Below are 21,039 nucleotides of genomic sequence, written 5' to 3'. Positions count from 1 at the left end.
CACCGTCTTATATAAAGTTCAGACGGAACTTTGCACGTGTCATAGTGGAGCCCTCAGGATTCCAGAGCCAGCTTTCTGACATCATAATGGGGCCTCAGAGATAAAAGCCTGGGCCCAGGCAGTGTTGGTCAGTGCTGCTCAGCAGGCAGCACTGGACTGGACTGGATTACAGCTGATACAAGGTGTGAAGGAACAAGGGGTGGCTGTGGGCATGCACTTGCTGCCGCTGCCAGTGTTTATCTGCATGGCAGCAGGGCATTTGGGCGTTGCCAGGAAGGCGTTTTTATGTAGATTCCTCCTCTTTCAGCACTGCATTGTGGTGCAAGCAAAAGAAGCAAATCCTGTCTGGCTTCCTCTCCGGCCTTTATTCACCTCCCGTGTAGCTGTGAGTGTGTGAGCCTGCAGGGCCCCATGGAATTGCCTAGAAGTAGGCTGAATCGCTGCAAGGGCTGAACAGCAGTATCGGGCAGGCTCGGGCAACGCGCGGCCCGTTCGGGTTATCGCTTCTCGGCCTTTTGGCTAAGATCAAGTGTAGTATCTGTTCTTATCAGTTTAATATCTGATACGTCCCCTATCTGGGGACCATATATTAAATGGATTTTTAGAACAGGGAGATGGAAATAGAGCTTGCTCTGTCCACTCCACGCATTGACCTGGTATTGCAGTATTTCCAGGACCGGTGCACCCTTTCCTTATGTGTTGACTAAAAGCAGATTCCAAAAGTGTTTTTTGTCTTTGCTATTGTTTCTGTCTTTCTGAAGGGATCTCCCCTTTTAATCCCATTATTTCAACACCTGTTGGACAATGCATGAGTGATAATGAGCTCATTGATTAAATGCAATTAATGAATAGATTGCCACCTCTTGTTGTGTGTCGTCTGTGTTTCTGTGTTTCCGGCATTTCACATTGGAACACCTCATTCACCTTCCTTGTCTTCTCTCCGCCCTCCCTTTTAGGTAAGTTAAAGAGCTGCACCTGAGCCAGCCACTGATTGATTGATTGATTGATTGATTGATTGATTGATTGATTGATTGATTGATTGATTGATGCAGCACAACAGTCAAATAGTGGAGTGGAGTAGGGGAACAGCAAACAGCCAATAAAGCAGCCCGCCCGCTCGCCTGCCCGCCACAATGGACCTACCTGTGTACACTAGATGGATGTGATGGAATGTACTGTCGTCCCTACATTTCAAGAAGAAGTAAGAATTGCAGTTGCAACAAAGCCTTGCTTGCCTACAAAGAGAGCAGCAATTTGGATTTGTTACTATGTTACCTAGAAGAATAACAAACTGTGCAAGGATGGAGGTTGTAGGAGCAAGGAGAAGTTGTCTGTAAAGTTGGTGGATGCCTATTTTCCATTTTGCAGTCCCTTGTCTCCCTCTTGTGGCCTCCTGGAGGCAACTAGCTGTGCAAAAAAAAGACAGCCTGGCGGCCGGCTGTTGCAGTGTTGCCCTCTCAGGCAACACTGAGTGACTGACTGAGCCTCACCGTCTTATATAAAGTTCAGACGGAACTTTGCACGTGTCATAGTGGAGCCCTCAGGATTCCAGAGCCAGCTTTCTGACATCATAATGGGGCCTCAGAGATAAAAGCCTGGGCCCAGGCAGTGTTGGTCAGTGCTGCTCAGCAGGCAGCACTGGACTGGACTGGATTACAGCTGATACAAGGTGTGAAGGAACAAGGGGTGGCTGTGGGCATGCACTTGCTGCCGCTGCCAGTGTTTATCTGCATGGCAGCAGGGCATTTGGGCGTTGCCAGGAAGGCGTTTTTATGTAGATTCCTCCTCTTTCAGCACTGCATTGTGGTGCAAGCAAAAGAAGCAAATCCTGTCTGGCTTCCTCTCCGGCCTTTATTCACCTCCCGTGTAGCTGTGAGTGTGTGAGCCTGCAGGGCCCCATGGAATTGCCTAGAAGTAGGCTGAATCGCTGCAAGGGCTGAACAGCAGTATCGGGCAGGCTCGGGCAACGCGCGGCCCGTTCGGGTTATCGCTTCTCGGCCTTTTGGCTAAGATCAAGTGTAGTATCTGTTCTTATCAGTTTAATATCTGATACGTCCCCTATCTGGGGACCATATATTAAATGGATTTTTAGAACAGGGAGATGGAAATAGAGCTTGCTCTGTCCACTCCACGCATTGACCTGGTATTGCAGTATTTCCAGGACCGGTGCACCCTTTCCTTATGTGTTGACTAAAAGCAGATTCCAAAAGTGTTTTTTGTCTTTGCTATTGTTTCTGTCTTTCTGAAGGGATCTCCCCTTTTAATCCCATTATTTCAACACCTGTTGGACAATGCATGAGTGATAATGAGCTCATTGATTAAATGCAATTAATGAATAGATTGCCACCTCTTGTTGTGTGTCGTCTGTGTTTCTGTGTTTCCGGCATTTCACATTGGAACACCTCATTCACCTTCCTTGTCTTCTCTCCGCCCTCCCTTTTAGGTAAGTTAAAGAGCTGCACCTGAGCCAGCCACTGATTGATTGATTGATTGATTGATTGATTGATTGATTGATTGATTGATTGATTGATTGCAGCACAACAGTCAAATAGTGGAGTGGAGTAGGGGAACAGCAAACAGCCAATAAAGCAGCCCGCCCGCTCGCCTGCCCGCCACAATGGACCTACCTGTGTACACTAGATGGATGTGATGGAATGTACTGTCGTCCCTACATTTCAAGAAGAAGTAAGAATTGCAGTTGCAACAAAGCAAGAATTGCAGTTGCAACAAAGCCTTGCTTGCCTACAAAGAGAGCAGCAATTTGGATTTGTTACTATGTTACCTAGAAGAATAACAAACTGTGCAAGGATGGAGGTTGTAGGAGCAAGGAGAAGTTGTCTGTAAAGTTGGTGGATGCCTATTTTCCATTTTGCAGTCCCTTGTCTCCCTCTTGTGGCCTCCTGGAGGCAACTAGCTGTGCAAAAAAAAGACAGCCTGGCGGCCGGCTGTTGCAGTGTTGCCCTCTCAGGCAACACTGAGTGACTGACTGAGCCTCACCGTCTTATATAAAGTTCAGACGGAACTTTGCACGTGTCATAGTGGAGCCCTCAGGATTCCAGAGCCAGCTTTCTGACATCATAATGGGGCCTCAGAGATAAAAGCCTGGGCCCAGGCAGTGTTGGTCAGTGCTGCTCAGCAGGCAGCACTGGACTGGACTGGATTACAGCTGATACAAGGTGTGAAGGAACAAGGGGTGGCTGTGGGCATGCACTTGCTGCCGCTGCCAGTGTTTATCTGCATGGCAGCAGGGCATTTGGGCGTTGCCAGGAAGGCGTTTTTATGTAGATTCCTCCTCTTTCAGCACTGCATTGTGGTGCAAGCAAAAGAAGCAAATCCTGTCTGGCTTCCTCTCCGGCCTTTATTCACCTCCCGTGTAGCTGTGAGTGTGTGAGCCTGCAGGGCCCCATGGAATTGCCTAGAAGTAGGCTGAATCGCTGCAAGGGCTGAACAGCAGTATCGGGCAGGCTCGGGCAATGCGCGGCCCGTTCGGGTTATCGCTTCTCGGCCTTTTGGCTAAGATCAAGTGTAGTATCTGTTCTTATCAGTTTAATATCTGATACGTCCCCTATCTGGGGACCATATATTAAATGGATTTTTAGAACAGGGAGATGGAAATAGAGCTTGCTCTGTCCACTCCACGCATTGACCTGGTATTGCAGTATTTCCAGGACCGGTGCACCCTTTCCTTATGTGTTGACTAAAAGCAGATTCCAAAAGTGTTTTTTGTCTTTGCTATTGTTTCTGTCTTTCTGAAGGGATCTCCCCTTTTAATCCCATTATTTCAACACCTGTTGGACAATGCATGAGTGATAATGAGCTCATTGATTAAATGCAATTAATGAATAGATTGCCACCTCTTGTTGTGTGTCGTCTGTGTTTCTGTGTTTCCGGCATTTCACATTGGAACACCTCATTCACCTTCCTTGTCTTCTCTCCGCCCTCCCTTTTAGGTAAGTTAAAGAGCTGCACCTGAGCCAGCCACTGATTGATTGATTGATTGATTGATTGATTGATTGATTGATTGATTGATTGATGCAGCACAACAGTCAAATAGTGGAGTGGAGTAGGGGAACAGCAAACAGCCAATAAAGCAGCCCGCCCGCTCGCCTGCCCGCCACAATGGACCTACCTGTGTACACTAGATGGATGTGATGGAATGTACTGTCATCCCTACATTTCAAGAAGAAGTAAGAATTGCAGTTGCAACAAAGCCTTGCTTGCCTACAAAGAGAGCAGCAATTTGGATTTGTTACTATGTTACCTAGAAGAATAACAAACTGTGCAAGGATGGAGGTTGTAGGAGCAAGGAGAAGTTGTCTGTAAAGTTGGTGGATGCCTATTTTCCATTTTGCAGTCCCTTGTCTCCCTCTTGTGGCCTCCTGGAGGCAACTAGCTGTGCAAAAAAAAGACAGCCTGGTGGCCGGCTGTTGCAGTGTTGCCCTCTCAGGCAACACTGAGTGACTGACTGAGCCTCACCGTCTTATATAAAGTTCAGACGGAACTTTGCACGTGTCATAGTGGAGCCCTCAGGATTCCAGAGCCAGCTTTCTGACATCATAATGGGGCCTCAGAGATAAAAGCCTGGGCCCAGGCAGTGTTGGTCAGTGCTGCTCAGCAGGCAGCACTGGACTGGACTGGATTACAGCTGATACAAGGTGTGAAGGAACAAGGGGTGGCTGTGGGCATGCACTTGCTGCCGCTGCCAGTGTTTATCTGCATGGCAGCAGGGCATTTGGGCGTTGCCAGGAAGGCGTTTTTATGTAGATTCCTCCTCTTTCAGCACTGCATTGTGGTGCAAGCAAAAGAAGCAAATCCTGTCTGGCTTCCTCTCCGGCCTTTATTCACCTCCCGTGTAGCTGTGAGTGTGTGAGCCTGCAGGGCCCCATGGAATTGCCTAGAAGTAGGCTGAATCGCTGCAAGGGCTGAACAGCAGTATCGGGCAGGCTCGGGCAACGCGCGGCCCGTTCGGGTTATCGCTTCTCGGCCTTTTGGCTAAGATCAAGTGTAGTATCTGTTCTTATCAGTTTAATATCTGATACGTCCCCTATCTGGGGACCATATATTAAATGGATTTTTAGAACAGGGAGATGGAAATAGAGCTTGCTCTGTCCACTCCACGCATTGACCTGGTATTGCAGTATTTCCAGGACCGGTGCACCCTTTCCTTATGTGTTGACTAAAAGCAGATTCCAAAAGTGTTTTTTGTCTTTGCTATTGTTTCTGTCTTTCTGAAGGGATCTCCCCTTTTAATCCCATTATTTCAACACCTGTTGGACAATGCATGAGTGATAATGAGCTCATTGATTAAATGCAATTAATGAATAGATTGCCACCTCTTGTTGTGTGTCGTCTGTGTTTCTGTGTTTCCGGCATTTCACATTGGAACACCTCATTCACCTTCCTTGTCTTCTCTCCGCCCTCCCTTTTAGGTAAGTTAAAGAGCTGCACCTGAGCCAGCCACTGATTGATTGATTGATTGATTGATTGATTGATTGATTGATTGATTGATTGATTGATTGATGCAGCACAACAGTCAAATAGTGGAGTGGAGTAGGGGAACAGCAAACAGCCAATAAAGCAGCCCGCCCGCTCGCCTGCCCGCCACAATGGACCTACCTGTGTACACTAGATGGATGTGATGGAATGTACTGTCGTCCCTACATTTCAAGAAGAAGTAAGAATTGCAGTTGCAACAAAGCCTTGCTTGCCTACAAAGAGAGCAGCAATTTGGATTTGTTACTATGTTACCTAGAAGAATAACAAACTGTGCAAGGATGGAGGTTGTAGGAGCAAGGAGAAGTTGTCTGTAAAGTTGGTGGATGCCTATTTTCCATTTTGCAGTCCCTTGTCTCCCTCTTGTGGCCTCCTGGAGGCAACTAGCTGTGCAAAAAAAAGACAGCCTGGCGGCCGGCTGTTGCAGTGTTGCCCTCTCAGGCAACACTGAGTGACTGACTGAGCCTCACCGTCTTATATAAAGTTCAGACGGAACTTTGCACGTGTCATAGTGGAGCCCTCAGGATTCCAGAGCCAGCTTTCTGACATCATAATGGGGCCTCAGAGATAAAAGCCTGGGCCCAGGCAGTGTTGGTCAGTGCTGCTCAGCAGGCAGCACTGGACTGGACTGGATTACAGCTGATACAAGGTGTGAAGGAACAAGGGGTGGCTGTGGGCATGCACTTGCTGCCGCTGCCAGTGTTTATCTGCATGGCAGCAGGGCATTTGGGCGTTGCCAGGAAGGCGTTTTTATGTAGATTCCTCCTCTTTCAGCACTGCATTGTGGTGCAAGCAAAAGAAGCAAATCCTGTCTGGCTTCCTCTCCGGCCTTTATTCACCTCCCGTGTAGCTGTGAGTGTGTGAGCCTGCAGGGCCCCATGGAATTGCCTAGAAGTAGGCTGAATCGCTGCAAGGGCTGAACAGCAGTATCGGGCAGGCTCGGGCAACGCGCGGCCCGTTCGGGTTATCGCTTCTCGGCCTTTTGGCTAAGATCAAGTGTAGTATCTGTTCTTATCAGTTTAATATCTGATACGTCCCCTATCTGGGGACCATATATTAAATGGATTTTTAGAACAGGGAGATGGAAATAGAGCTTGCTCTGTCCACTCCACGCATTGACCTGGTATTGCAGTATTTCCAGGACCGGTGCACCCTTTCCTTATGTGTTGACTAAAAGCAGATTCCAAAAGTGTTTTTTGTCTTTGCTATTGTTTCTGTCTTTCTGAAGGGATCTCCCCTTTTAATCCCATTATTTCAACACCTGTTGGACAATGCATGAGTGATAATGAGCTCATTGATTAAATGCAATTAATGAATAGATTGCCACCTCTTGTTGTGTGTCGTCTGTGTTTCTGTGTTTCCGGCATTTCACATTGGAACACCTCATTCACCTTCCTTGTCTTCTCTCCGCCCTCCCTTTTAGGTAAGTTAAAGAGCTGCACCTGAGCCAGCCACTGATTGATTGATTGATTGATTGATTGATTGATTGATTGATTGATTGATTGATTGATTGATTGATGCAGCACAACAGTCAAATAGTGGAGTGGAGTAGGGGAACAGCAAACAGCCAATAAAGCAGCCCGCCCGCTCGCCTGCCCGCCACAATGGACCTACCTGTGTACACTAGATGGATGTGATGGAATGTACTGTCGTCCCTACATTTCAAGAAGAAGTAAGAATTGCAGTTGCAACAAAGCCTTGCTTGCCTACAAAGAGAGCAGCAATTTGGATTTGTTACTATGTTACCTAGAAGAATAACAAACTGTGCAAGGATGGAGGTTGTAGGAGCAAGGAGAAGTTGTCTGTAAAGTTGGTGGATGCCTATTTTCCATTTTGCAGTCCCTTGTCTCCCTCTTGTGGCCTCCTGGAGGCAACTAGCTGTGCAAAAAAAAGACAGCCTGGCGGCCGGCTGTTGCAGTGTTGCCCTCTCAGGCAACACTGAGTGACTGACTGAGCCTCACCGTCTTATATAAAGTTCAGACGGAACTTTGCACGTGTCATAGTGGAGCCCTCAGGATTCCAGAGCCAGCTTTCTGACATCATAATGGGGCCTCAGAGATAAAAGCCTGGGCCCAGGCAGTGTTGGTCAGTGCTGCTCAGCAGGCAGCACTGGACTGGACTGGATTACAGCTGATACAAGGTGTGAAGGAACAAGGGGTGGCTGTGGGCATGCACTTGCTGCCGCTGCCAGTGTTTATCTGCATGGCAGCAGGGCATTTGGGCGTTGCCAGGAAGGCGTTTTTATGTAGATTCCTCCTCTTTCAGCACTGCATTGTGGTGCAAGCAAAAGAAGCAAATCCTGTCTGGCTTCCTCTCCGGCCTTTATTCACCTCCCGTGTAGCTGTGAGTGTGTGAGCCTGCAGGGCCCCATGGAATTGCCTAGAAGTAGGCTGAATCGCTGCAAGGGCTGAACAGCAGTATCGGGCAGGCTCGGGCAACGCGCGGCCCGTTCGGGTTATCGCTTCTCGGCCTTTTGGCTAAGATCAAGTGTAGTATCTGTTCTTATCAGTTTAATATCTGATACGTCCCCTATCTGGGGACCATATATTAAATGGATTTTTAGAACAGGGAGATGGAAATAGAGCTTGCTCTGTCCACTCCACGCATTGACCTGGTATTGCAGTATTTCCAGGACCGGTGCACCCTTTCCTTATGTGTTGACTAAAAGCAGATTCCAAAAGTGTTTTTTGTCTTTGCTATTGTTTCTGTCTTTCTGAAGGGATCTCCCCTTTTAATCCCATTATTTCAACACCTGTTGGACAATGCATGAGTGATAATGAGCTCATTGATTAAATGCAATTAATGAATAGATTGCCACCTCTTGTTGTGTGTCGTCTGTGTTTCTGTGTTTCCGGCATTTCACATTGGAACACCTCATTCACCTTCCTTGTCTTCTCTCCGCCCTCCCTTTTAGGTAAGTTAAAGAGCTGCACCTGAGCCAGCCACTGATTGATTGATTGATTGATTGATTGATTGATTGATTGATTGATTGATTGATTGATTGATTGATTGATGCAGCACAACAGTCAAATAGTGGAGTGGAGTAGGGGAACAGCAAACAGCCAATAAAGCAGCCCGCCCGCTCGCCTGCCCGCCACAATGGACCTACCTGTGTACACTAGATGGATGTGATGGAATGTACTGTCGTCCCTGCATTTCAAGAAGAAGTAAGAATTGCAGTTGCAACAAAGCCTTGCTTGCCTACAAAGAGAGCAGCAATTTGGATTTGTTACTATGTTACCTAGAAGAATAACAAACTGTGCAAGGATGGAGGTTGTAGGAGCAAGGAGAAGTTGTCTGTAAAGTTGGTGGATGCCTATTTTCCATTTTGCAGTCCCTTGTCTCCCTCTTGTGGCCTCCTGGAGGCAACTAGCTGTGCAAAAAAAAGACAGCCTGGCGGCCGGCTGTTGCAGTGTTGCCCTCTCAGGCAACACTGAGTGACTGACTGAGCCTCACCGTCTTATATAAAGTTCAGACGGAACTTTGCACGTGTCATAGTGGAGCCCTCAGGATTCCAGAGCCAGCTTTCTGACATCATAATGGGGCCTCAGAGATAAAAGCCTGGGCCCAGGCAGTGTTGGTCAGTGCTGCTCAGCAGGCAGCACTGGACTGGACTGGATTACAGCTGATACAAGGTGTGAAGGAACAAGGGGTGGCTGTGGGCATGCACTTGCTGCCGCTGCCAGTGTTTATCTGCATGGCAGCAGGGCATTTGGGCGTTGCCAGGAAGGCGTTTTTATGTAGATTCCTCCTCTTTCAGCACTGCATTGTGGTGCAAGCAAAAGAAGCAAATCCTGTCTGGCTTCCTCTCCGGCCTTTATTCACCTCCCGTGTAGCTGTGAGTGTGTGAGCCTGCAGGGCCCCATGGAATTGCCTAGAAGTAGGCTGAATCGCTGCAAGGGCTGAACAGCAGTATCGGGCAGGCTCGGGCAACGCGCGGCCCGTTCGGGTTATCGCTTCTCGGCCTTTTGGCTAAGATCAAGTGTAGTATCTGTTCTTATCAGTTTAATATCTGATACGTCCCCTATCTGGGGACCATATATTAAATGGATTTTTAGAACAGGGAGATGGAAATAGAGCTTGCTCTGTCCACTCCACGCATTGACCTGGTATTGCAGTATTTCCAGGACCGGTGCACCCTTTCCTTATGTGTTGACTAAAAGCAGATTCCAAAAGTGTTTTTTGTCTTTGCTATTGTTTCTGTCTTTCTGAAGGGATCTCCCCTTTTAATCCCATTATTTCAACACCTGTTGGACAATGCATGAGTGATAATGAGCTCATTGATTAAATGCAATTAATGAATAGATTGCCACCTCTTGTTGTGTGTCGTCTGTGTTTCTGTGTTTCCGGCATTTCACATTGGAACACCTCATTCACCTTCCTTGTCTTCTCTCCGCCCTCCCTTTTAGGTAAGTTAAAGAGCTGCACCTGAGCCAGCCACTGATTGATTGATTGATTGATTGATTGATTGATTGATTGATTGATTGATTGATTGATGCAGCACAACAGTCAAATAGTGGAGTGGAGTAGGGGAACAGCAAACAGCCAATAAAGCAGCCCGCCCGCTCGCCTGCCCGCCACAATGGACCTACCTGTGTACACTAGATGGATGTGATGGAATGTACTGTCGTCCCTACATTTCAAGAAGAAGTAAGAATTGCAGTTGCAACAAAGCCTTGCTTGCCTACAAAGAGAGCAGCAATTTGGATTTGTTACTATGTTACCTAGAAGAATAACAAACTGTGCAAGGATGGAGGTTGTAGGAGCAAGGAGAAGTTGTCTGTAAAGTTGGTGGATGCCTATTTTCCATTTTGCAGTCCCTTGTCTCCCTCTTGTGGCCTCCTGGAGGCAACTAGCTGTGCAAAAAAAAGACAGCCTGGCGGCCGGCTGTTGCAGTGTTGCCCTCTCAGGCAACACTGAGTGACTGACTGAGCCTCACCATCTTATATAAAGTTCAGACGGAACTTTGCACGTGTCATAGTGGAGCCCTCAGGATTCCAGAGCCAGCTTTCTGACATCATAATGGGGCCTCAGAGATAAAAGCCTGGGCCCAGGCAGTGTTGGTCAGTGCTGCTCAGCAGGCAGCACTGGACTGGACTGGATTACAGCTGATACAAGGTGTGAAGGAACAAGGGGTGGCTGTGGGCATGCACTTGCTGCCGCTGCCAGTGTTTATCTGCATGGCAGCAGGGCATTTGGGCGTTGCCAGGAAGGCGTTTTTATGTAGATTCCTCCTCTTTCAGCACTGCATTGTGGTGCAAGCAAAAGAAGCAAATCCTGTCTGGCTTCCTCTCCGGCCTTTATTCACCTCCCGTGTAGCTGTGAGTGTGTGAGCCTGCAGGGCCCCATGGAATTGCCTAGAAGTAGGCTGAATCGCTGCAAGGGCTGAACAGCAGTATCGGGCAGGCTCGGGCAACGCGCGGCCCGTTCGGGTTATCGCTTCTCGGCCTTTTGGCTAAGATCAAGTGTAGTATCTGTTCTTATCAGTTTAATATCTGATACGTCCCCTATCTGGGGACCATATATTAAATGGATTTTTAGAACAGGGAGATGGAAATAGAGCTTGCTCTGTCCACTCCACGCATTGACCTGGTATTGCAGTATTTCCAGGACCGGTGCACCCTTTCCTTATGTGTTGACTAAAAGCAGATTCCAAAAGTGTTTTTTGTCTTTGCTATTGTTTCTGTCTTTCTGAAGGGATCTCCCCTTTTAATCCCATTATTTCAACACCTGTTGGACAATGCATGAGTGATAATGAGCTCATTGATTAAATGCAATTAATGAATAGATTGCCACCTCTTGTTGTGTGTCGTCTGTGTTTCTGTGTTTCCGGCATTTCACATTGGAACACCTCATTCACCTTCCTTGTCTTCTCTCCGCCCTCCCTTTTAGGTAAGTTAAAGAGCTGCACCTGAGCCAGCCACTGATTGATTGATTGATTGATTGATTGATTGATTGATTGATTGATTGATGCAGCACAACAGTCAAATAGTGGAGTGGAGTAGGGGAACAGCAAACAGCCAATAAAGCAGCCCGCCCGCTCGCCTGCCCGCCACAATGGACCTACCTGTGTACACTAGATGGATGTGATGGAATGTACTGTCGTCCCTACATTTCAAGAAGAAGTAAGAATTGCAGTTGCAACAAAGCCTTGCTTGCCTACAAAGAGAGCAGCAATTTGGATTTGTTACTATGTTACCTAGAAGAATAACAAACTGTGCAAGGATGGAGGTTGTAGGAGCAAGGAGAAGTTGTCTGTAAAGTTGGTGGATGCCTATTTTCCATTTTGCAGTCCCTTGTCTCCCTCTTGTGGCCTCCTGGAGGCAACTAGCTGTGCAAAAAAAAGACAGCCTGGCGGCCGGCTGTTGCAGTGTTGCCCTCTCAGGCAACACTGAGTGACTGACTGAGCCTCACCGTCTTATATAAAGTTCAGACGGAACTTTGCACGTGTCATAGTGGAGCCCTCAGGATTCCAGAGCCAGCTTTCTGACATCATAATGGGGCCTCAGAGATAAAAGCCTGGGCCCAGGCAGTGTTGGTCAGTGCTGCTCAGCAGGCAGCACTGGACTGGACTGGATTACAGCTGATACAAGGTGTGAAGGAACAAGGGGTGGCTGTGGGCATGCACTTGCTGCCGCTGCCAGTGTTTATCTGCATGGCAGCAGGGCATTTGGGCGTTGCCAGGAAGGCGTTTTTATGTAGATTCCTCCTCTTTCAGCACTGCATTGTGGTGCAAGCAAAAGAAGCAAATCCTGTCTGGCTTCCTCTCCGGCCTTTATTCACCTCCCGTGTAGCTGTGAGTGTGTGAGCCTGCAGGGCCCCATGGAATTGCCTAGAAGTAGGCTGAATCGCTGCAAGGGCTGAACAGCAGTATCGGGCAGGCTCGGGCAACGCGCGGCCCGTTCGGGTTATCGCTTCTCGGCCTTTTGGCTAAGATCAAGTGTAGTATCTGTTCTTATCAGTTTAATATCTGATACGTCCCCTATCTGGGGACCATATATTAAATGGATTTTTAGAACAGGGAGATGGAAATAGAGCTTGCTCTGTCCACTCCACGCATTGACCTGGTATTGCAGTATTTCCAGGACCGGTGCACCCTTTCCTTATGTGTTGACTAAAAGCAGATTCCAAAAGTGTTTTTTGTCTTTGCTATTGTTTCTGTCTTTCTGAAGGGATCTCCCCTTTTAATCCCATTATTTCAACACCTGTTGGACAATGCATGAGTGATAATGAGCTCATTGATTAAATGCAATTAATGAATAGATTGCCACCTCTTGTTGTGTGTCGTCTGTGTTTCTGTGTTTCCGGCATTTCACATTGGAACACCTCATTCACCTTCCTTGTCTTCTCTCCGCCCTCCCTTTTAGGTAAGTTAAAGAGCTGCACCTGAGCCAGCCACTGATTGATTGATTGATTGATTGATTGATTGATTGATTGATTGATTGATTGATTGATGCAGCACAACAGTCAAATAGTGGAGTGGAGTAGGGGAACAGCAAACAGCCAATAAAGCAGCCCGCCCGCTCGCCTGCCCGCCACAATGGACCTACCTGTGTACACTAGATGGATGTGATGGAATGTACTGTCGTCCCTACATTTCAAGAAGAAGTAAGAATTGCAGTTGCAACAAAGCCTTGCTTGCCTACAAAGAGAGCAGCAATTTGGATTTGTTACTATGTTACCTAGAAGAATAACAAACTGTGCAAGGATGGAGGTTGTAGGAGCAAGGAGAAGTTGTCTGTAAAGTTGGTGGATGCCTATTTTCCATTTTGCAGTCCCTTGTCTCCCTCTTGTGGCCTCCTGGAGGCAACTAGCTGTGCAAAAAAAAGACAGCCTGGCGGCCGGCTGTTGCAGTGTTGCCCTCTCAGGCAACACTGAGTGACTGACTGAGCCTCACCGTCTTATATAAAGTTCAGACGGAACTTTGCACGTGTCATAGTGGAGCCCTCAGGATTCCAGAGCCAGCTTTCTGACATCATAATGGGGCCTCAGAGATAAAAGCCTGGGCCCAGGCAGTGTTGGTCAGTGCTGCTCAGCAGGCAGCACTGGACTGGACTGGATTACAGCTGATACAAGGTGTGAAGGAACAAGGGGTGGCTGTGGGCATGCACTTGCTGCCGCTGCCAGTGTTTATCTGCATGGCAGCAGGGCATTTGGGCGTTGCCAGGAAGGTGTTTTTATGTAGATTCCTCCTCTTTCAGCACTGCATTGTGGTGCAAGCAAAAGAAGCAAATCCTGTCTGGCTTCCTCTCCGGCCTTTATTCACCTCCCGTGTAGCTGTGAGTGTGTGAGCCTGCAGGGCCCCATGGAATTGCCTAGAAGTAGGCTGAATCGCTGCAAGGGCTGAACAGCAGTATCGGGCAGGCTCGGGCAACGCGCGGCCCGTTCGGGTTATCGCTTCTCGGCCTTTTGGCTAAGATCAAGTGTAGTATCTGTTCTTATCAGTTTAATATCTGATACGTCCCCTATCTGGGGACCATATATTAAATGGATTTTTAGAACAGGGAGATGGAAATAGAGCTTGCTCTGTCCACTCCACGCATTGACCTGGTATTGCAGTATTTCCAGGACCGGTGCACCCTTTCCTTATGTGTTGACTAAAAGCAGATTCCAAAAGTGTTTTTTGTCTTTGCTATTGTTTCTGTCTTTCTGAAGGGATCTCCCCTTTTAATCCCATTATTTCAACACCTGTTGGACAATGCATGAGTGATAATGAGCTCATTGATTAAATGCAATTAATGAATAGATTGCCACCTCTTGTTGTGTGTCGTCTGTGTTTCTGTGTTTCCGGCATTTCACATTGGAACACCTCATTCACCTTCCTTGTCTTCTCTCCGCCCTCCCTTTTAGGTAAGTTAAAGAGCTGCACCTGAGCCAGCCACTGATTGATTGATTGATTGATTGATTGATTGATTGATTGATTGATTGATTGATTGATGCAGCACAACAGTCAAATAGTGGAGTGGAGTAGGGGAACAGCAAACAGCCAATAAAGCAGCCCGCCCGCTCGCCTGCCCGCCACAATGGACCTACCTGTGTACACTAGATGGATGTGATGGAATGTACTGTCGTCCCTACATTTCAAGAAGAAGTAAGAATTGCAGTTGCAACAAAGCCTTGCTTGCCTACAAAGAGAGCAGCAATTTGGATTTGTTACTATGTTACCTAGAAGAATAACAAACTGTGCAAGGATGGAGGTTGTAGGAGCAAGGAGAAGTTGTCTGTAAAGTTGGTGGATGCCTATTTTCCATTTTGCAGTCCCTTGTCTCCCTCTTGTGGCCTCCTGGAGGCAACTAGCTGTGCAAAAAAAAGACAGCCTGGCGGCCGGCTGTTGCAGTGTTGCCCTCTCAGGCAACACTGAGTGACTGACTGAGCCTCACCGTCTTATATAAAGTTCAGACGGAACTTTGCACGTGTCATAGTGGAGCCCTCAGGATTCCAGAGCCAGCTTTCTGACATCATAATGGGGCCTCAGAGATAAAAGCCTGGGCCCAGGCAGTGTTGGTCAGTGCTGCTCAGCAGGCAGCACTGGACTGGACTGGATTACAGCTGATACAAGGTGTGAAGGAACAAGGGGTGGCTGTGGGCATGCACTTGCTGCCGCTGCCAGTGTTTATCTGCATGGCAGCAGGGCATTTGGGCGTTGCCAGGAAGGCGTTTTTATGTAGATTCCTCCTCTTTCAGCACTGCATTGTGGTGCAAGCAAAAGAAGCAAATCCTGTCTGGCTTCCTCTCCGGCCTTTATTCACCTCCCGTGTAGCTGTGAGTGTGTGAGCCTGCAGGGCCCCATGGAATTGCCTAGAAGTAGGCTGAATCGCTGCAAGGGCTGAACAGCAGTATCGGGCAGGCTCGGGCAACGCGCGGCCCGTTCGGGTTATCGCTTCTCGGCCTTTTGGCTAAGATCAAGTGTAGTATCTGTTCTTATCAGTTTAATATCTGATACGTCCCCTATCTGGGGACCATATATTAAATGGATTTTTAGAACAGGGAGATGGAAATAGAGCTTGCTCTGTCCACTCCACGCATTGACCTGGTATTGCAGTATTTCCAGGACCGGTGCACCCTTTCCTTATGTGTTGACTAAAAGCAGATTCCAAAAGTGTTTTTTGTCTTTGCTATTGTTTCTGTCTTTCTGAAGGGATCTCCCCTTTTAATCCCATTATTTCAACACCTGTTGGACAATGCATGAGTGATAATGAGCTCATTGATTAAATGCAATTAATGAATAGATTGCCACCTCTTGTTGTGTGTCGTCTGTGTTTCTGTGTTTCCGGCATTTCACATTGGAACACCTCATTCACCTTCCTTGTCTTCTCTCCGCCCTCCCTTTTAGGTAAGTTAAAGAGCTGCACCTGAGCCAGCCACTGATTGATTGATTGATTGATTGATTGATTGATTGATTGATTGATTGATTGATTGATGCAGCACAACAGTCAAATAGTGGAGTGGAGTAGGGGAACAGCAAACAGCCAATAAAGCAGCCCGCCCGCTCGCCTGCCCGCCACAATGGACCTACCTGTGTACACTAGATGGATGTGATGGAATGTACTGTCGTCCCTACATTTCAAGAAGAAGTAAGAATTGCAGTTGCAACAAAGCCTTGCTTGCCTACAAAGAGAGCAGCAATTTGGATTTGTTACTATGTTACCTAGAAGAATAACAAACTGTGCAAGGATGGAGGTTGTAGGAGCAAGGAGAAGTTGTCTGTAAAGTTGGTGGATGCCTATTTTCCATTTTGCAGTCCCTTGTCTCCCTCTTGTGGCCTCCTGGAGGCAACTAGCTGTGCAAAAAAAAGACAGCCTGGCGGCCGGCTGTTGCAGTGTTGCCCTCTCAGGCAACACTGAGTGACTGACTGAGCCTCACCGTCTTATATAAAGTTCAGACGGAACTTTGCACGTGTCATAGTGGAGCCCTCAGGATTCCAGAGCCAGCTTTCTGACATCATAATGGGGCCTCAGAGATAAAAGCCTGGGCCCAGGCAGTGTTGGTCAGTGCTGCTCAGCAGGCAGCACTGGACTGGACTGGATTACAGCTGATACAAGGTGTGAAGGAACAAGGGGTGGCTGTGGGCATGCACTTGCTGCCGCTGCCAGTGTTTATCTGCATGGCAGCAGGGCATTTGGGCGTTGCCAGGAAGGCGTTTTTATGTAGATTCCTCCTCTTTCAGCACTGCATTGTGGTGCAAGCAAAAGAAGCAAATCCTGTCTGGCTTCCTCTCCGGCCTTTATTCACCTCCCGTGTAGCTGTGAGTGTGTGAGCCTGCAGGGCCCCATGGAATTGCCTAGAAGTAGGCTGAATCGCTGCAAGGGCTGAACAGCAGTATCGGGCAGGCTCGGGCAACGCGCGGCCCGTTCGGGTTATCGCTTCTCGGCCTTTTGGCTAAGATCAAGTGTAGTATCTGTTCTTATCAGTTTAATATCTGATACGTCCCCTATCTGGGGACCATATATTAAATGGATTTTTAGAACAGGGAGATGGAAATAGAGCTTGCTCTGTCCACTCCACGCATTGACCTGGTATTGCAGTATTTCCAGGACCGGTGCACCCTTTCCTTATGTGTTGACTAAAAGCAGATTCCAAAAGTGTTTTTTGTCTTTGCTATTGTTTCTGTCTTTCTGAAGGGATCTCCCCTTTTAATCCCATTATTTCAACACCTGTTGGACAATGCATGAGTGATAATGAGCTCATTGATTAAATGCAATTAATGAATAGATTGCCACCTCTTGTTGTGTGTCGTCTGTGTTTCTGTGTTTCCGGCATTTCACATTGGAACACCTCATTCACCTTCCTTGTCTTCTCTCCGCCCTCCCTTTTAGGTAAGTTAAAGAGCTGCACCTGAGCCAGCCACTGATTGATTGATTGATTGATTGATTGATTGATTGATTGATTGATTGATTGATGCAGCACAACAGTCAAATAGTGGAGTGGAGTAGGGGAACAGCAAACAGCCAATAAAGCAGCCCGCCCGCTCGCCTGCCCGCCACAATGGACCTACCTGTGTACACTAGATGGATGTGATGGAATGTACTGTCGTCCCTACATTTCAAGAAGAAGTAAGAATTGCAGTTGCAACAAAGCCTTGCTTGCCTACAAAGAGAGCAGCAATTTGGATTTGTTACTATGTTACCTAGAAGAATAACAAACTGTGCAAGGATGGAGGTTGTAGGAGCAAGGAGAAGTTGTCTGTAAAGTTGGTGGATGCCTATTTTCCATTTTGCAGTCCCTTGTCTCCCTCTTGTGGCCTCCTGGAGGCAACTAGCTGTGCAAAAAAAAGACAGCCTGGCGGCCGGCTGTTGCAGTGTTGCCCTCTCAGGCAACACTGAGTGACTGACTGAGCCTCACCGTCTTATATAAAGTTCAGACGGAACTTTGCACGTGTCATAGTGGAGCCCTCAGGATTCCAGAGCCAGCTTTCTGACATCATAATGGGGCCTCAGAGATAAAAGCCTGGGCCCAGGCAGTGTTGGTCAGTGCTGCTCAGCAGGCAGCACTGGACTGGACTGGATTACAGCTGATACAAGGTGTGAAGGAACAAGGGGTGGCTGTGGGCATGCACTTGCTGCCGCTGCCAGTGTTTATCTGCATGGCAGCAGGGCATTTGGGCGTTGCCAGGAAGGTGTTTTTATGTAGATTCCTCCTCTTTCAGCACTGCATTGTGGTGCAAGCAAAAGAAGCAAATCCTGTCTGGCTTCCTCTCCGGCCTTTATTCACCTCCCGTGTAGCTGTGAGTGTGTGAGCCTGCAGGGCCCCATGGAATTGCCTAGAAGTAGGCTGAATCGCTGCAAGGGCTGAACAGCAGTATCGGGCAGGCTCGGGCAACGCGCGGCCCGTTCGGGTTATCGCTTCTCGGCCTTTTGGCTAAGATCAAGTGTAGTATCTGTTCTTATCAGTTTAATATCTGATACGTCCCCTATCTGGGGACCATATATTAAATGGATTTTTAGAACAGGGAGATGGAAATAGAGCTTGCTCTGTCCACTCCACGCATTGACCTGGTATTGCAGTATTTCCAGGACCGGTGCACCCTTTCCTTATGTGTTGACTAAAAGCAGATTCCAAAAGTGTTTTTTGTCTTTGCTATTGTTTCTGTCTTTCTGAAGGGATCTCCCCTTTTAATCCCATTATTTCAACACCTGTTGGACAATGCATGAGTGATAATGAGCTCATTGATTAAATGCAATTAATGAATAGATTGCCACCTCTTGTTGTGTGTCGTCTGTGTTTCTGTGTTTCCGGCATTTCACATTGGAACACCTCATTCACCTTCCTTGTCTTCTCTCCGCCCTCCCTTTTAGGTAAGTTAAAGAGCTGCACCTGAGCCAGCCACTGATTGATTGATTGATTGATTGATTGATTGATTGATTGATTGATTGATTGATTGATGCAGCACAACAGTCAAATAGTGGAGTGGAGTAGGGGAACAGCAAACAGCCAATAAAGCAGCCCGCCCGCTCGCCTGCCCGCCACAATGGACCTACCTGTGTACACTAGATGGATGTGATGGAATGTACTGTCGTCCCTACATTTCAAGAAGAAGTAAGAATTGCAGTTGCAACAAAGCCTTGCTTGCCTACAAAGAGAGCAGCAATTTGGATTTGTTACTATGTTACCTAGAAGAATAACAAACTGTGCAAGGATGGAGGTTGTAGGAGCAAGGAGAAGTTGTCTGTAAAGTTGGTGGATGCCTATTTTCCATTTTGCAGTCCCTTGTCTCCCTCTTGTGGCCTCCTGGAGGCAACTAGCTGTGCAAAAAAAAGACAGCCTGGCGGCCGGCTGTTGCAGTGTTGCCCTCTCAGGCAACACTGAGTGACTGACTGAGCCTCACCGTCTTATATAAAGTTCAGACGGAACTTTGCACGTGTCATAGTGGAGCCCTCAGGATTCCAGAGCCAGCTTTCTGACATCATAATGGGGCCTCAGAGATAAAAGCCTGGGCCCAGGCAGTGTTGGTCAGTGCTGCTCAGCAGGCAGCACTGGACTGGACTGGATTACAGCTGATACAAGGTGTGAAGGAACAAGGGGTGGCTGTGGGCATGCACTTGCTGCCGCTGCCAGTGTTTATCTGCATGGCAGCAGGGCATTTGGGCGTTGCCAGGAAGGCGTTTTTATGTAGATTCCTCCTCTTTCAGCACTGCATTGTGGTGCAAGCAAAAGAAGCAAATCCTGTCTGGCTTCCTCTCCGGCCTTTATTCACCTCCCGTGTAGCTGTGAGTGTGTGAGCCTGCAGGGCCCCATGGAATTGCCTAGAAGTAGGCTGAATCGCTGCAAGGGCTGAACAGCAGTATCGGGCAGGCTCGGGCAACGCGCGGCCCGTTCGGGTTATCGCTTCTCGGCCTTTTGGCTAAGATCAAGTGTAGTATCTGTTCTTATCAGTTTAATATCTGATACGTCCCCTATCTGGGGACCATATATTAAATGGATTTTTAGAACAGGGAGATGGAAATAGAGCTTGCTCTGTCCACTCCACGCATTGACCTGGTATTGCAGTATTTCCAGGACCGGTGCACCCTTTCCTTATGTGTTGACTAAAAGCAGATTCCAAAAGTGTTTTTTGTCTTTGCTATTGTTTCTGTCTTTCTGAAGGGATCTCCCCTTTTAATCCCATTATTTCAACACCTGTTGGACAATGCATGAGTGATAATGAGCTCATTGATTAAATGCAATTAATGAATAGATTGCCACCTCTTGTTGTGTGTCGTCTGTGTTTCTGTGTTTCCGGCATTTCACATTGGAACACCTCATTCACCTTCCTTGTCTTCTCTCCGCCCTCCCTTTTAGGTAAGTTAAAGAGCTGCACCTGAGCCAGCCACTGATTGATTGATTGATTGATTGATTGATTGATTGATTGATTGATTGATTGATTGATTGCAGCACAACAGTCAAATAGTGGAGTGGAGTAGGGGAACAGCAAACAGCCAATAAAGCAGCCCGCCCGCTCGCCTGCCCGCCACAATGGACCTACCTGTGTACACTAGATGGATGTGATGGAATGTACTGTCGTCCCTACATTTCAAGAAGAAGTAAGAATTGCAGTTGCAACAAAGCCTTGCTTGCCTACAAAGAGAGCAGCAATTTGGATTTGTTACTATGTTACCTAGAAGAATAACAAACTGTGCAAGGATGGAGGTTGTAGGAGCAAGGAGAAGTTGTCTGTAAAGTTGGTGGATGCCTATTTTCCATTTTGCAGTCCCTTGTCTCCCTCTTGTGGCCTCCTGGAGGCAACTAGCTGTGCAAAAAAAAGACAGCCTGGCGGCCGGCTGTTGCAGTGTTGCCCTCTCAGGCAACACTGAGTGACTGACTGAGCCTCACCGTCTTATATAAAGTTCAGACGGAACTTTGCACGTGTCATAGTGGAGCCCTCAGGATTCCAGAGCCAGCTTTCTGACATCATAATGGGGCCTCAGAGATAAAAGCCTGGGCCCAGGCAGTGTTGGTCAGTGCTGCTCAGCAGGCAGCACTGGACTGGACTGGATTACAGCTGATACAAGGTGTGAAGGAACAAGGGGTGGCTGTGGGCATGCACTTGCTGCCGCTGCCAGTGTTTAT

General features: G+C 47.7%; 14 non-coding genes across 14 annotated transcripts; all 14 read left to right on the top strand.

Moving 5' to 3' along the window:
- The first annotated feature begins 499 nt into the window (after positions 1–499).
- Positions 500–690, top strand: LOC142694523 (U2 spliceosomal RNA). Its single transcript, XR_012862726.1, has one exon. It is a non-coding gene; the product is annotated as a U2 spliceosomal RNA (small nuclear RNA).
- Positions 691–1,986: 1,296 nt separating this feature from the next.
- Positions 1,987–2,177, top strand: LOC142694522 (U2 spliceosomal RNA). Its single transcript, XR_012862725.1, has one exon. It is a non-coding gene; the product is annotated as a U2 spliceosomal RNA (small nuclear RNA).
- Positions 2,178–3,493: 1,316 nt separating this feature from the next.
- Positions 3,494–3,684, top strand: LOC142694521 (U2 spliceosomal RNA). Its single transcript, XR_012862724.1, has one exon. It is a non-coding gene; the product is annotated as a U2 spliceosomal RNA (small nuclear RNA).
- A 1,288-nt stretch (positions 3,685–4,972) lies between these two features.
- LOC142694520 (U2 spliceosomal RNA) lies at positions 4,973–5,163 on the top strand. The gene has a single exon (XR_012862723.1). It is a non-coding gene; the product is annotated as a U2 spliceosomal RNA (small nuclear RNA).
- Positions 5,164–6,459: 1,296 nt separating this feature from the next.
- LOC142694519 (U2 spliceosomal RNA) lies at positions 6,460–6,650 on the top strand. The gene has a single exon (XR_012862722.1). It is a non-coding gene; the product is annotated as a U2 spliceosomal RNA (small nuclear RNA).
- A 1,300-nt stretch (positions 6,651–7,950) lies between these two features.
- Positions 7,951–8,141, top strand: LOC142694517 (U2 spliceosomal RNA). The gene has a single exon (XR_012862721.1). It is a non-coding gene; the product is annotated as a U2 spliceosomal RNA (small nuclear RNA).
- Positions 8,142–9,445: 1,304 nt separating this feature from the next.
- Positions 9,446–9,636, top strand: LOC142694516 (U2 spliceosomal RNA). Its single transcript, XR_012862720.1, has one exon. It is a non-coding gene; the product is annotated as a U2 spliceosomal RNA (small nuclear RNA).
- Positions 9,637–10,928: 1,292 nt separating this feature from the next.
- Positions 10,929–11,119, top strand: LOC142694514 (U2 spliceosomal RNA). The gene has a single exon (XR_012862718.1). It is a non-coding gene; the product is annotated as a U2 spliceosomal RNA (small nuclear RNA).
- Positions 11,120–12,403: 1,284 nt separating this feature from the next.
- On the top strand, positions 12,404–12,594 carry LOC142694513 (U2 spliceosomal RNA). The gene has a single exon (XR_012862717.1). It is a non-coding gene; the product is annotated as a U2 spliceosomal RNA (small nuclear RNA).
- A 1,292-nt stretch (positions 12,595–13,886) lies between these two features.
- Positions 13,887–14,077, top strand: LOC142694512 (U2 spliceosomal RNA). Its single transcript, XR_012862716.1, has one exon. It is a non-coding gene; the product is annotated as a U2 spliceosomal RNA (small nuclear RNA).
- A 1,292-nt stretch (positions 14,078–15,369) lies between these two features.
- Positions 15,370–15,560, top strand: LOC142694511 (U2 spliceosomal RNA). The gene has a single exon (XR_012862715.1). It is a non-coding gene; the product is annotated as a U2 spliceosomal RNA (small nuclear RNA).
- A 1,292-nt stretch (positions 15,561–16,852) lies between these two features.
- LOC142694510 (U2 spliceosomal RNA) lies at positions 16,853–17,043 on the top strand. The gene has a single exon (XR_012862714.1). It is a non-coding gene; the product is annotated as a U2 spliceosomal RNA (small nuclear RNA).
- Positions 17,044–18,331: 1,288 nt separating this feature from the next.
- Positions 18,332–18,522, top strand: LOC142694509 (U2 spliceosomal RNA). The gene has a single exon (XR_012862713.1). It is a non-coding gene; the product is annotated as a U2 spliceosomal RNA (small nuclear RNA).
- Positions 18,523–19,814: 1,292 nt separating this feature from the next.
- LOC142694508 (U2 spliceosomal RNA) lies at positions 19,815–20,005 on the top strand. The gene has a single exon (XR_012862712.1). It is a non-coding gene; the product is annotated as a U2 spliceosomal RNA (small nuclear RNA).
- The last annotated feature ends 1,034 nt before the right edge of the window (positions 20,006–21,039 follow it).

The sequence above is a fragment of the Rhinoderma darwinii genome, assembly GCF_050947455.1.
Source record: "Rhinoderma darwinii isolate aRhiDar2 chromosome 5 unlocalized genomic scaffold, aRhiDar2.hap1 SUPER_5_unloc_46, whole genome shotgun sequence".
Classification (NCBI taxonomy): Eukaryota; Metazoa; Chordata; class Amphibia; order Anura; family Rhinodermatidae; genus Rhinoderma; species Rhinoderma darwinii.
The sequence above is the reverse complement of the archived record's forward strand: the minus strand, read 5'-3'. Positions and strand labels throughout refer to the sequence as shown.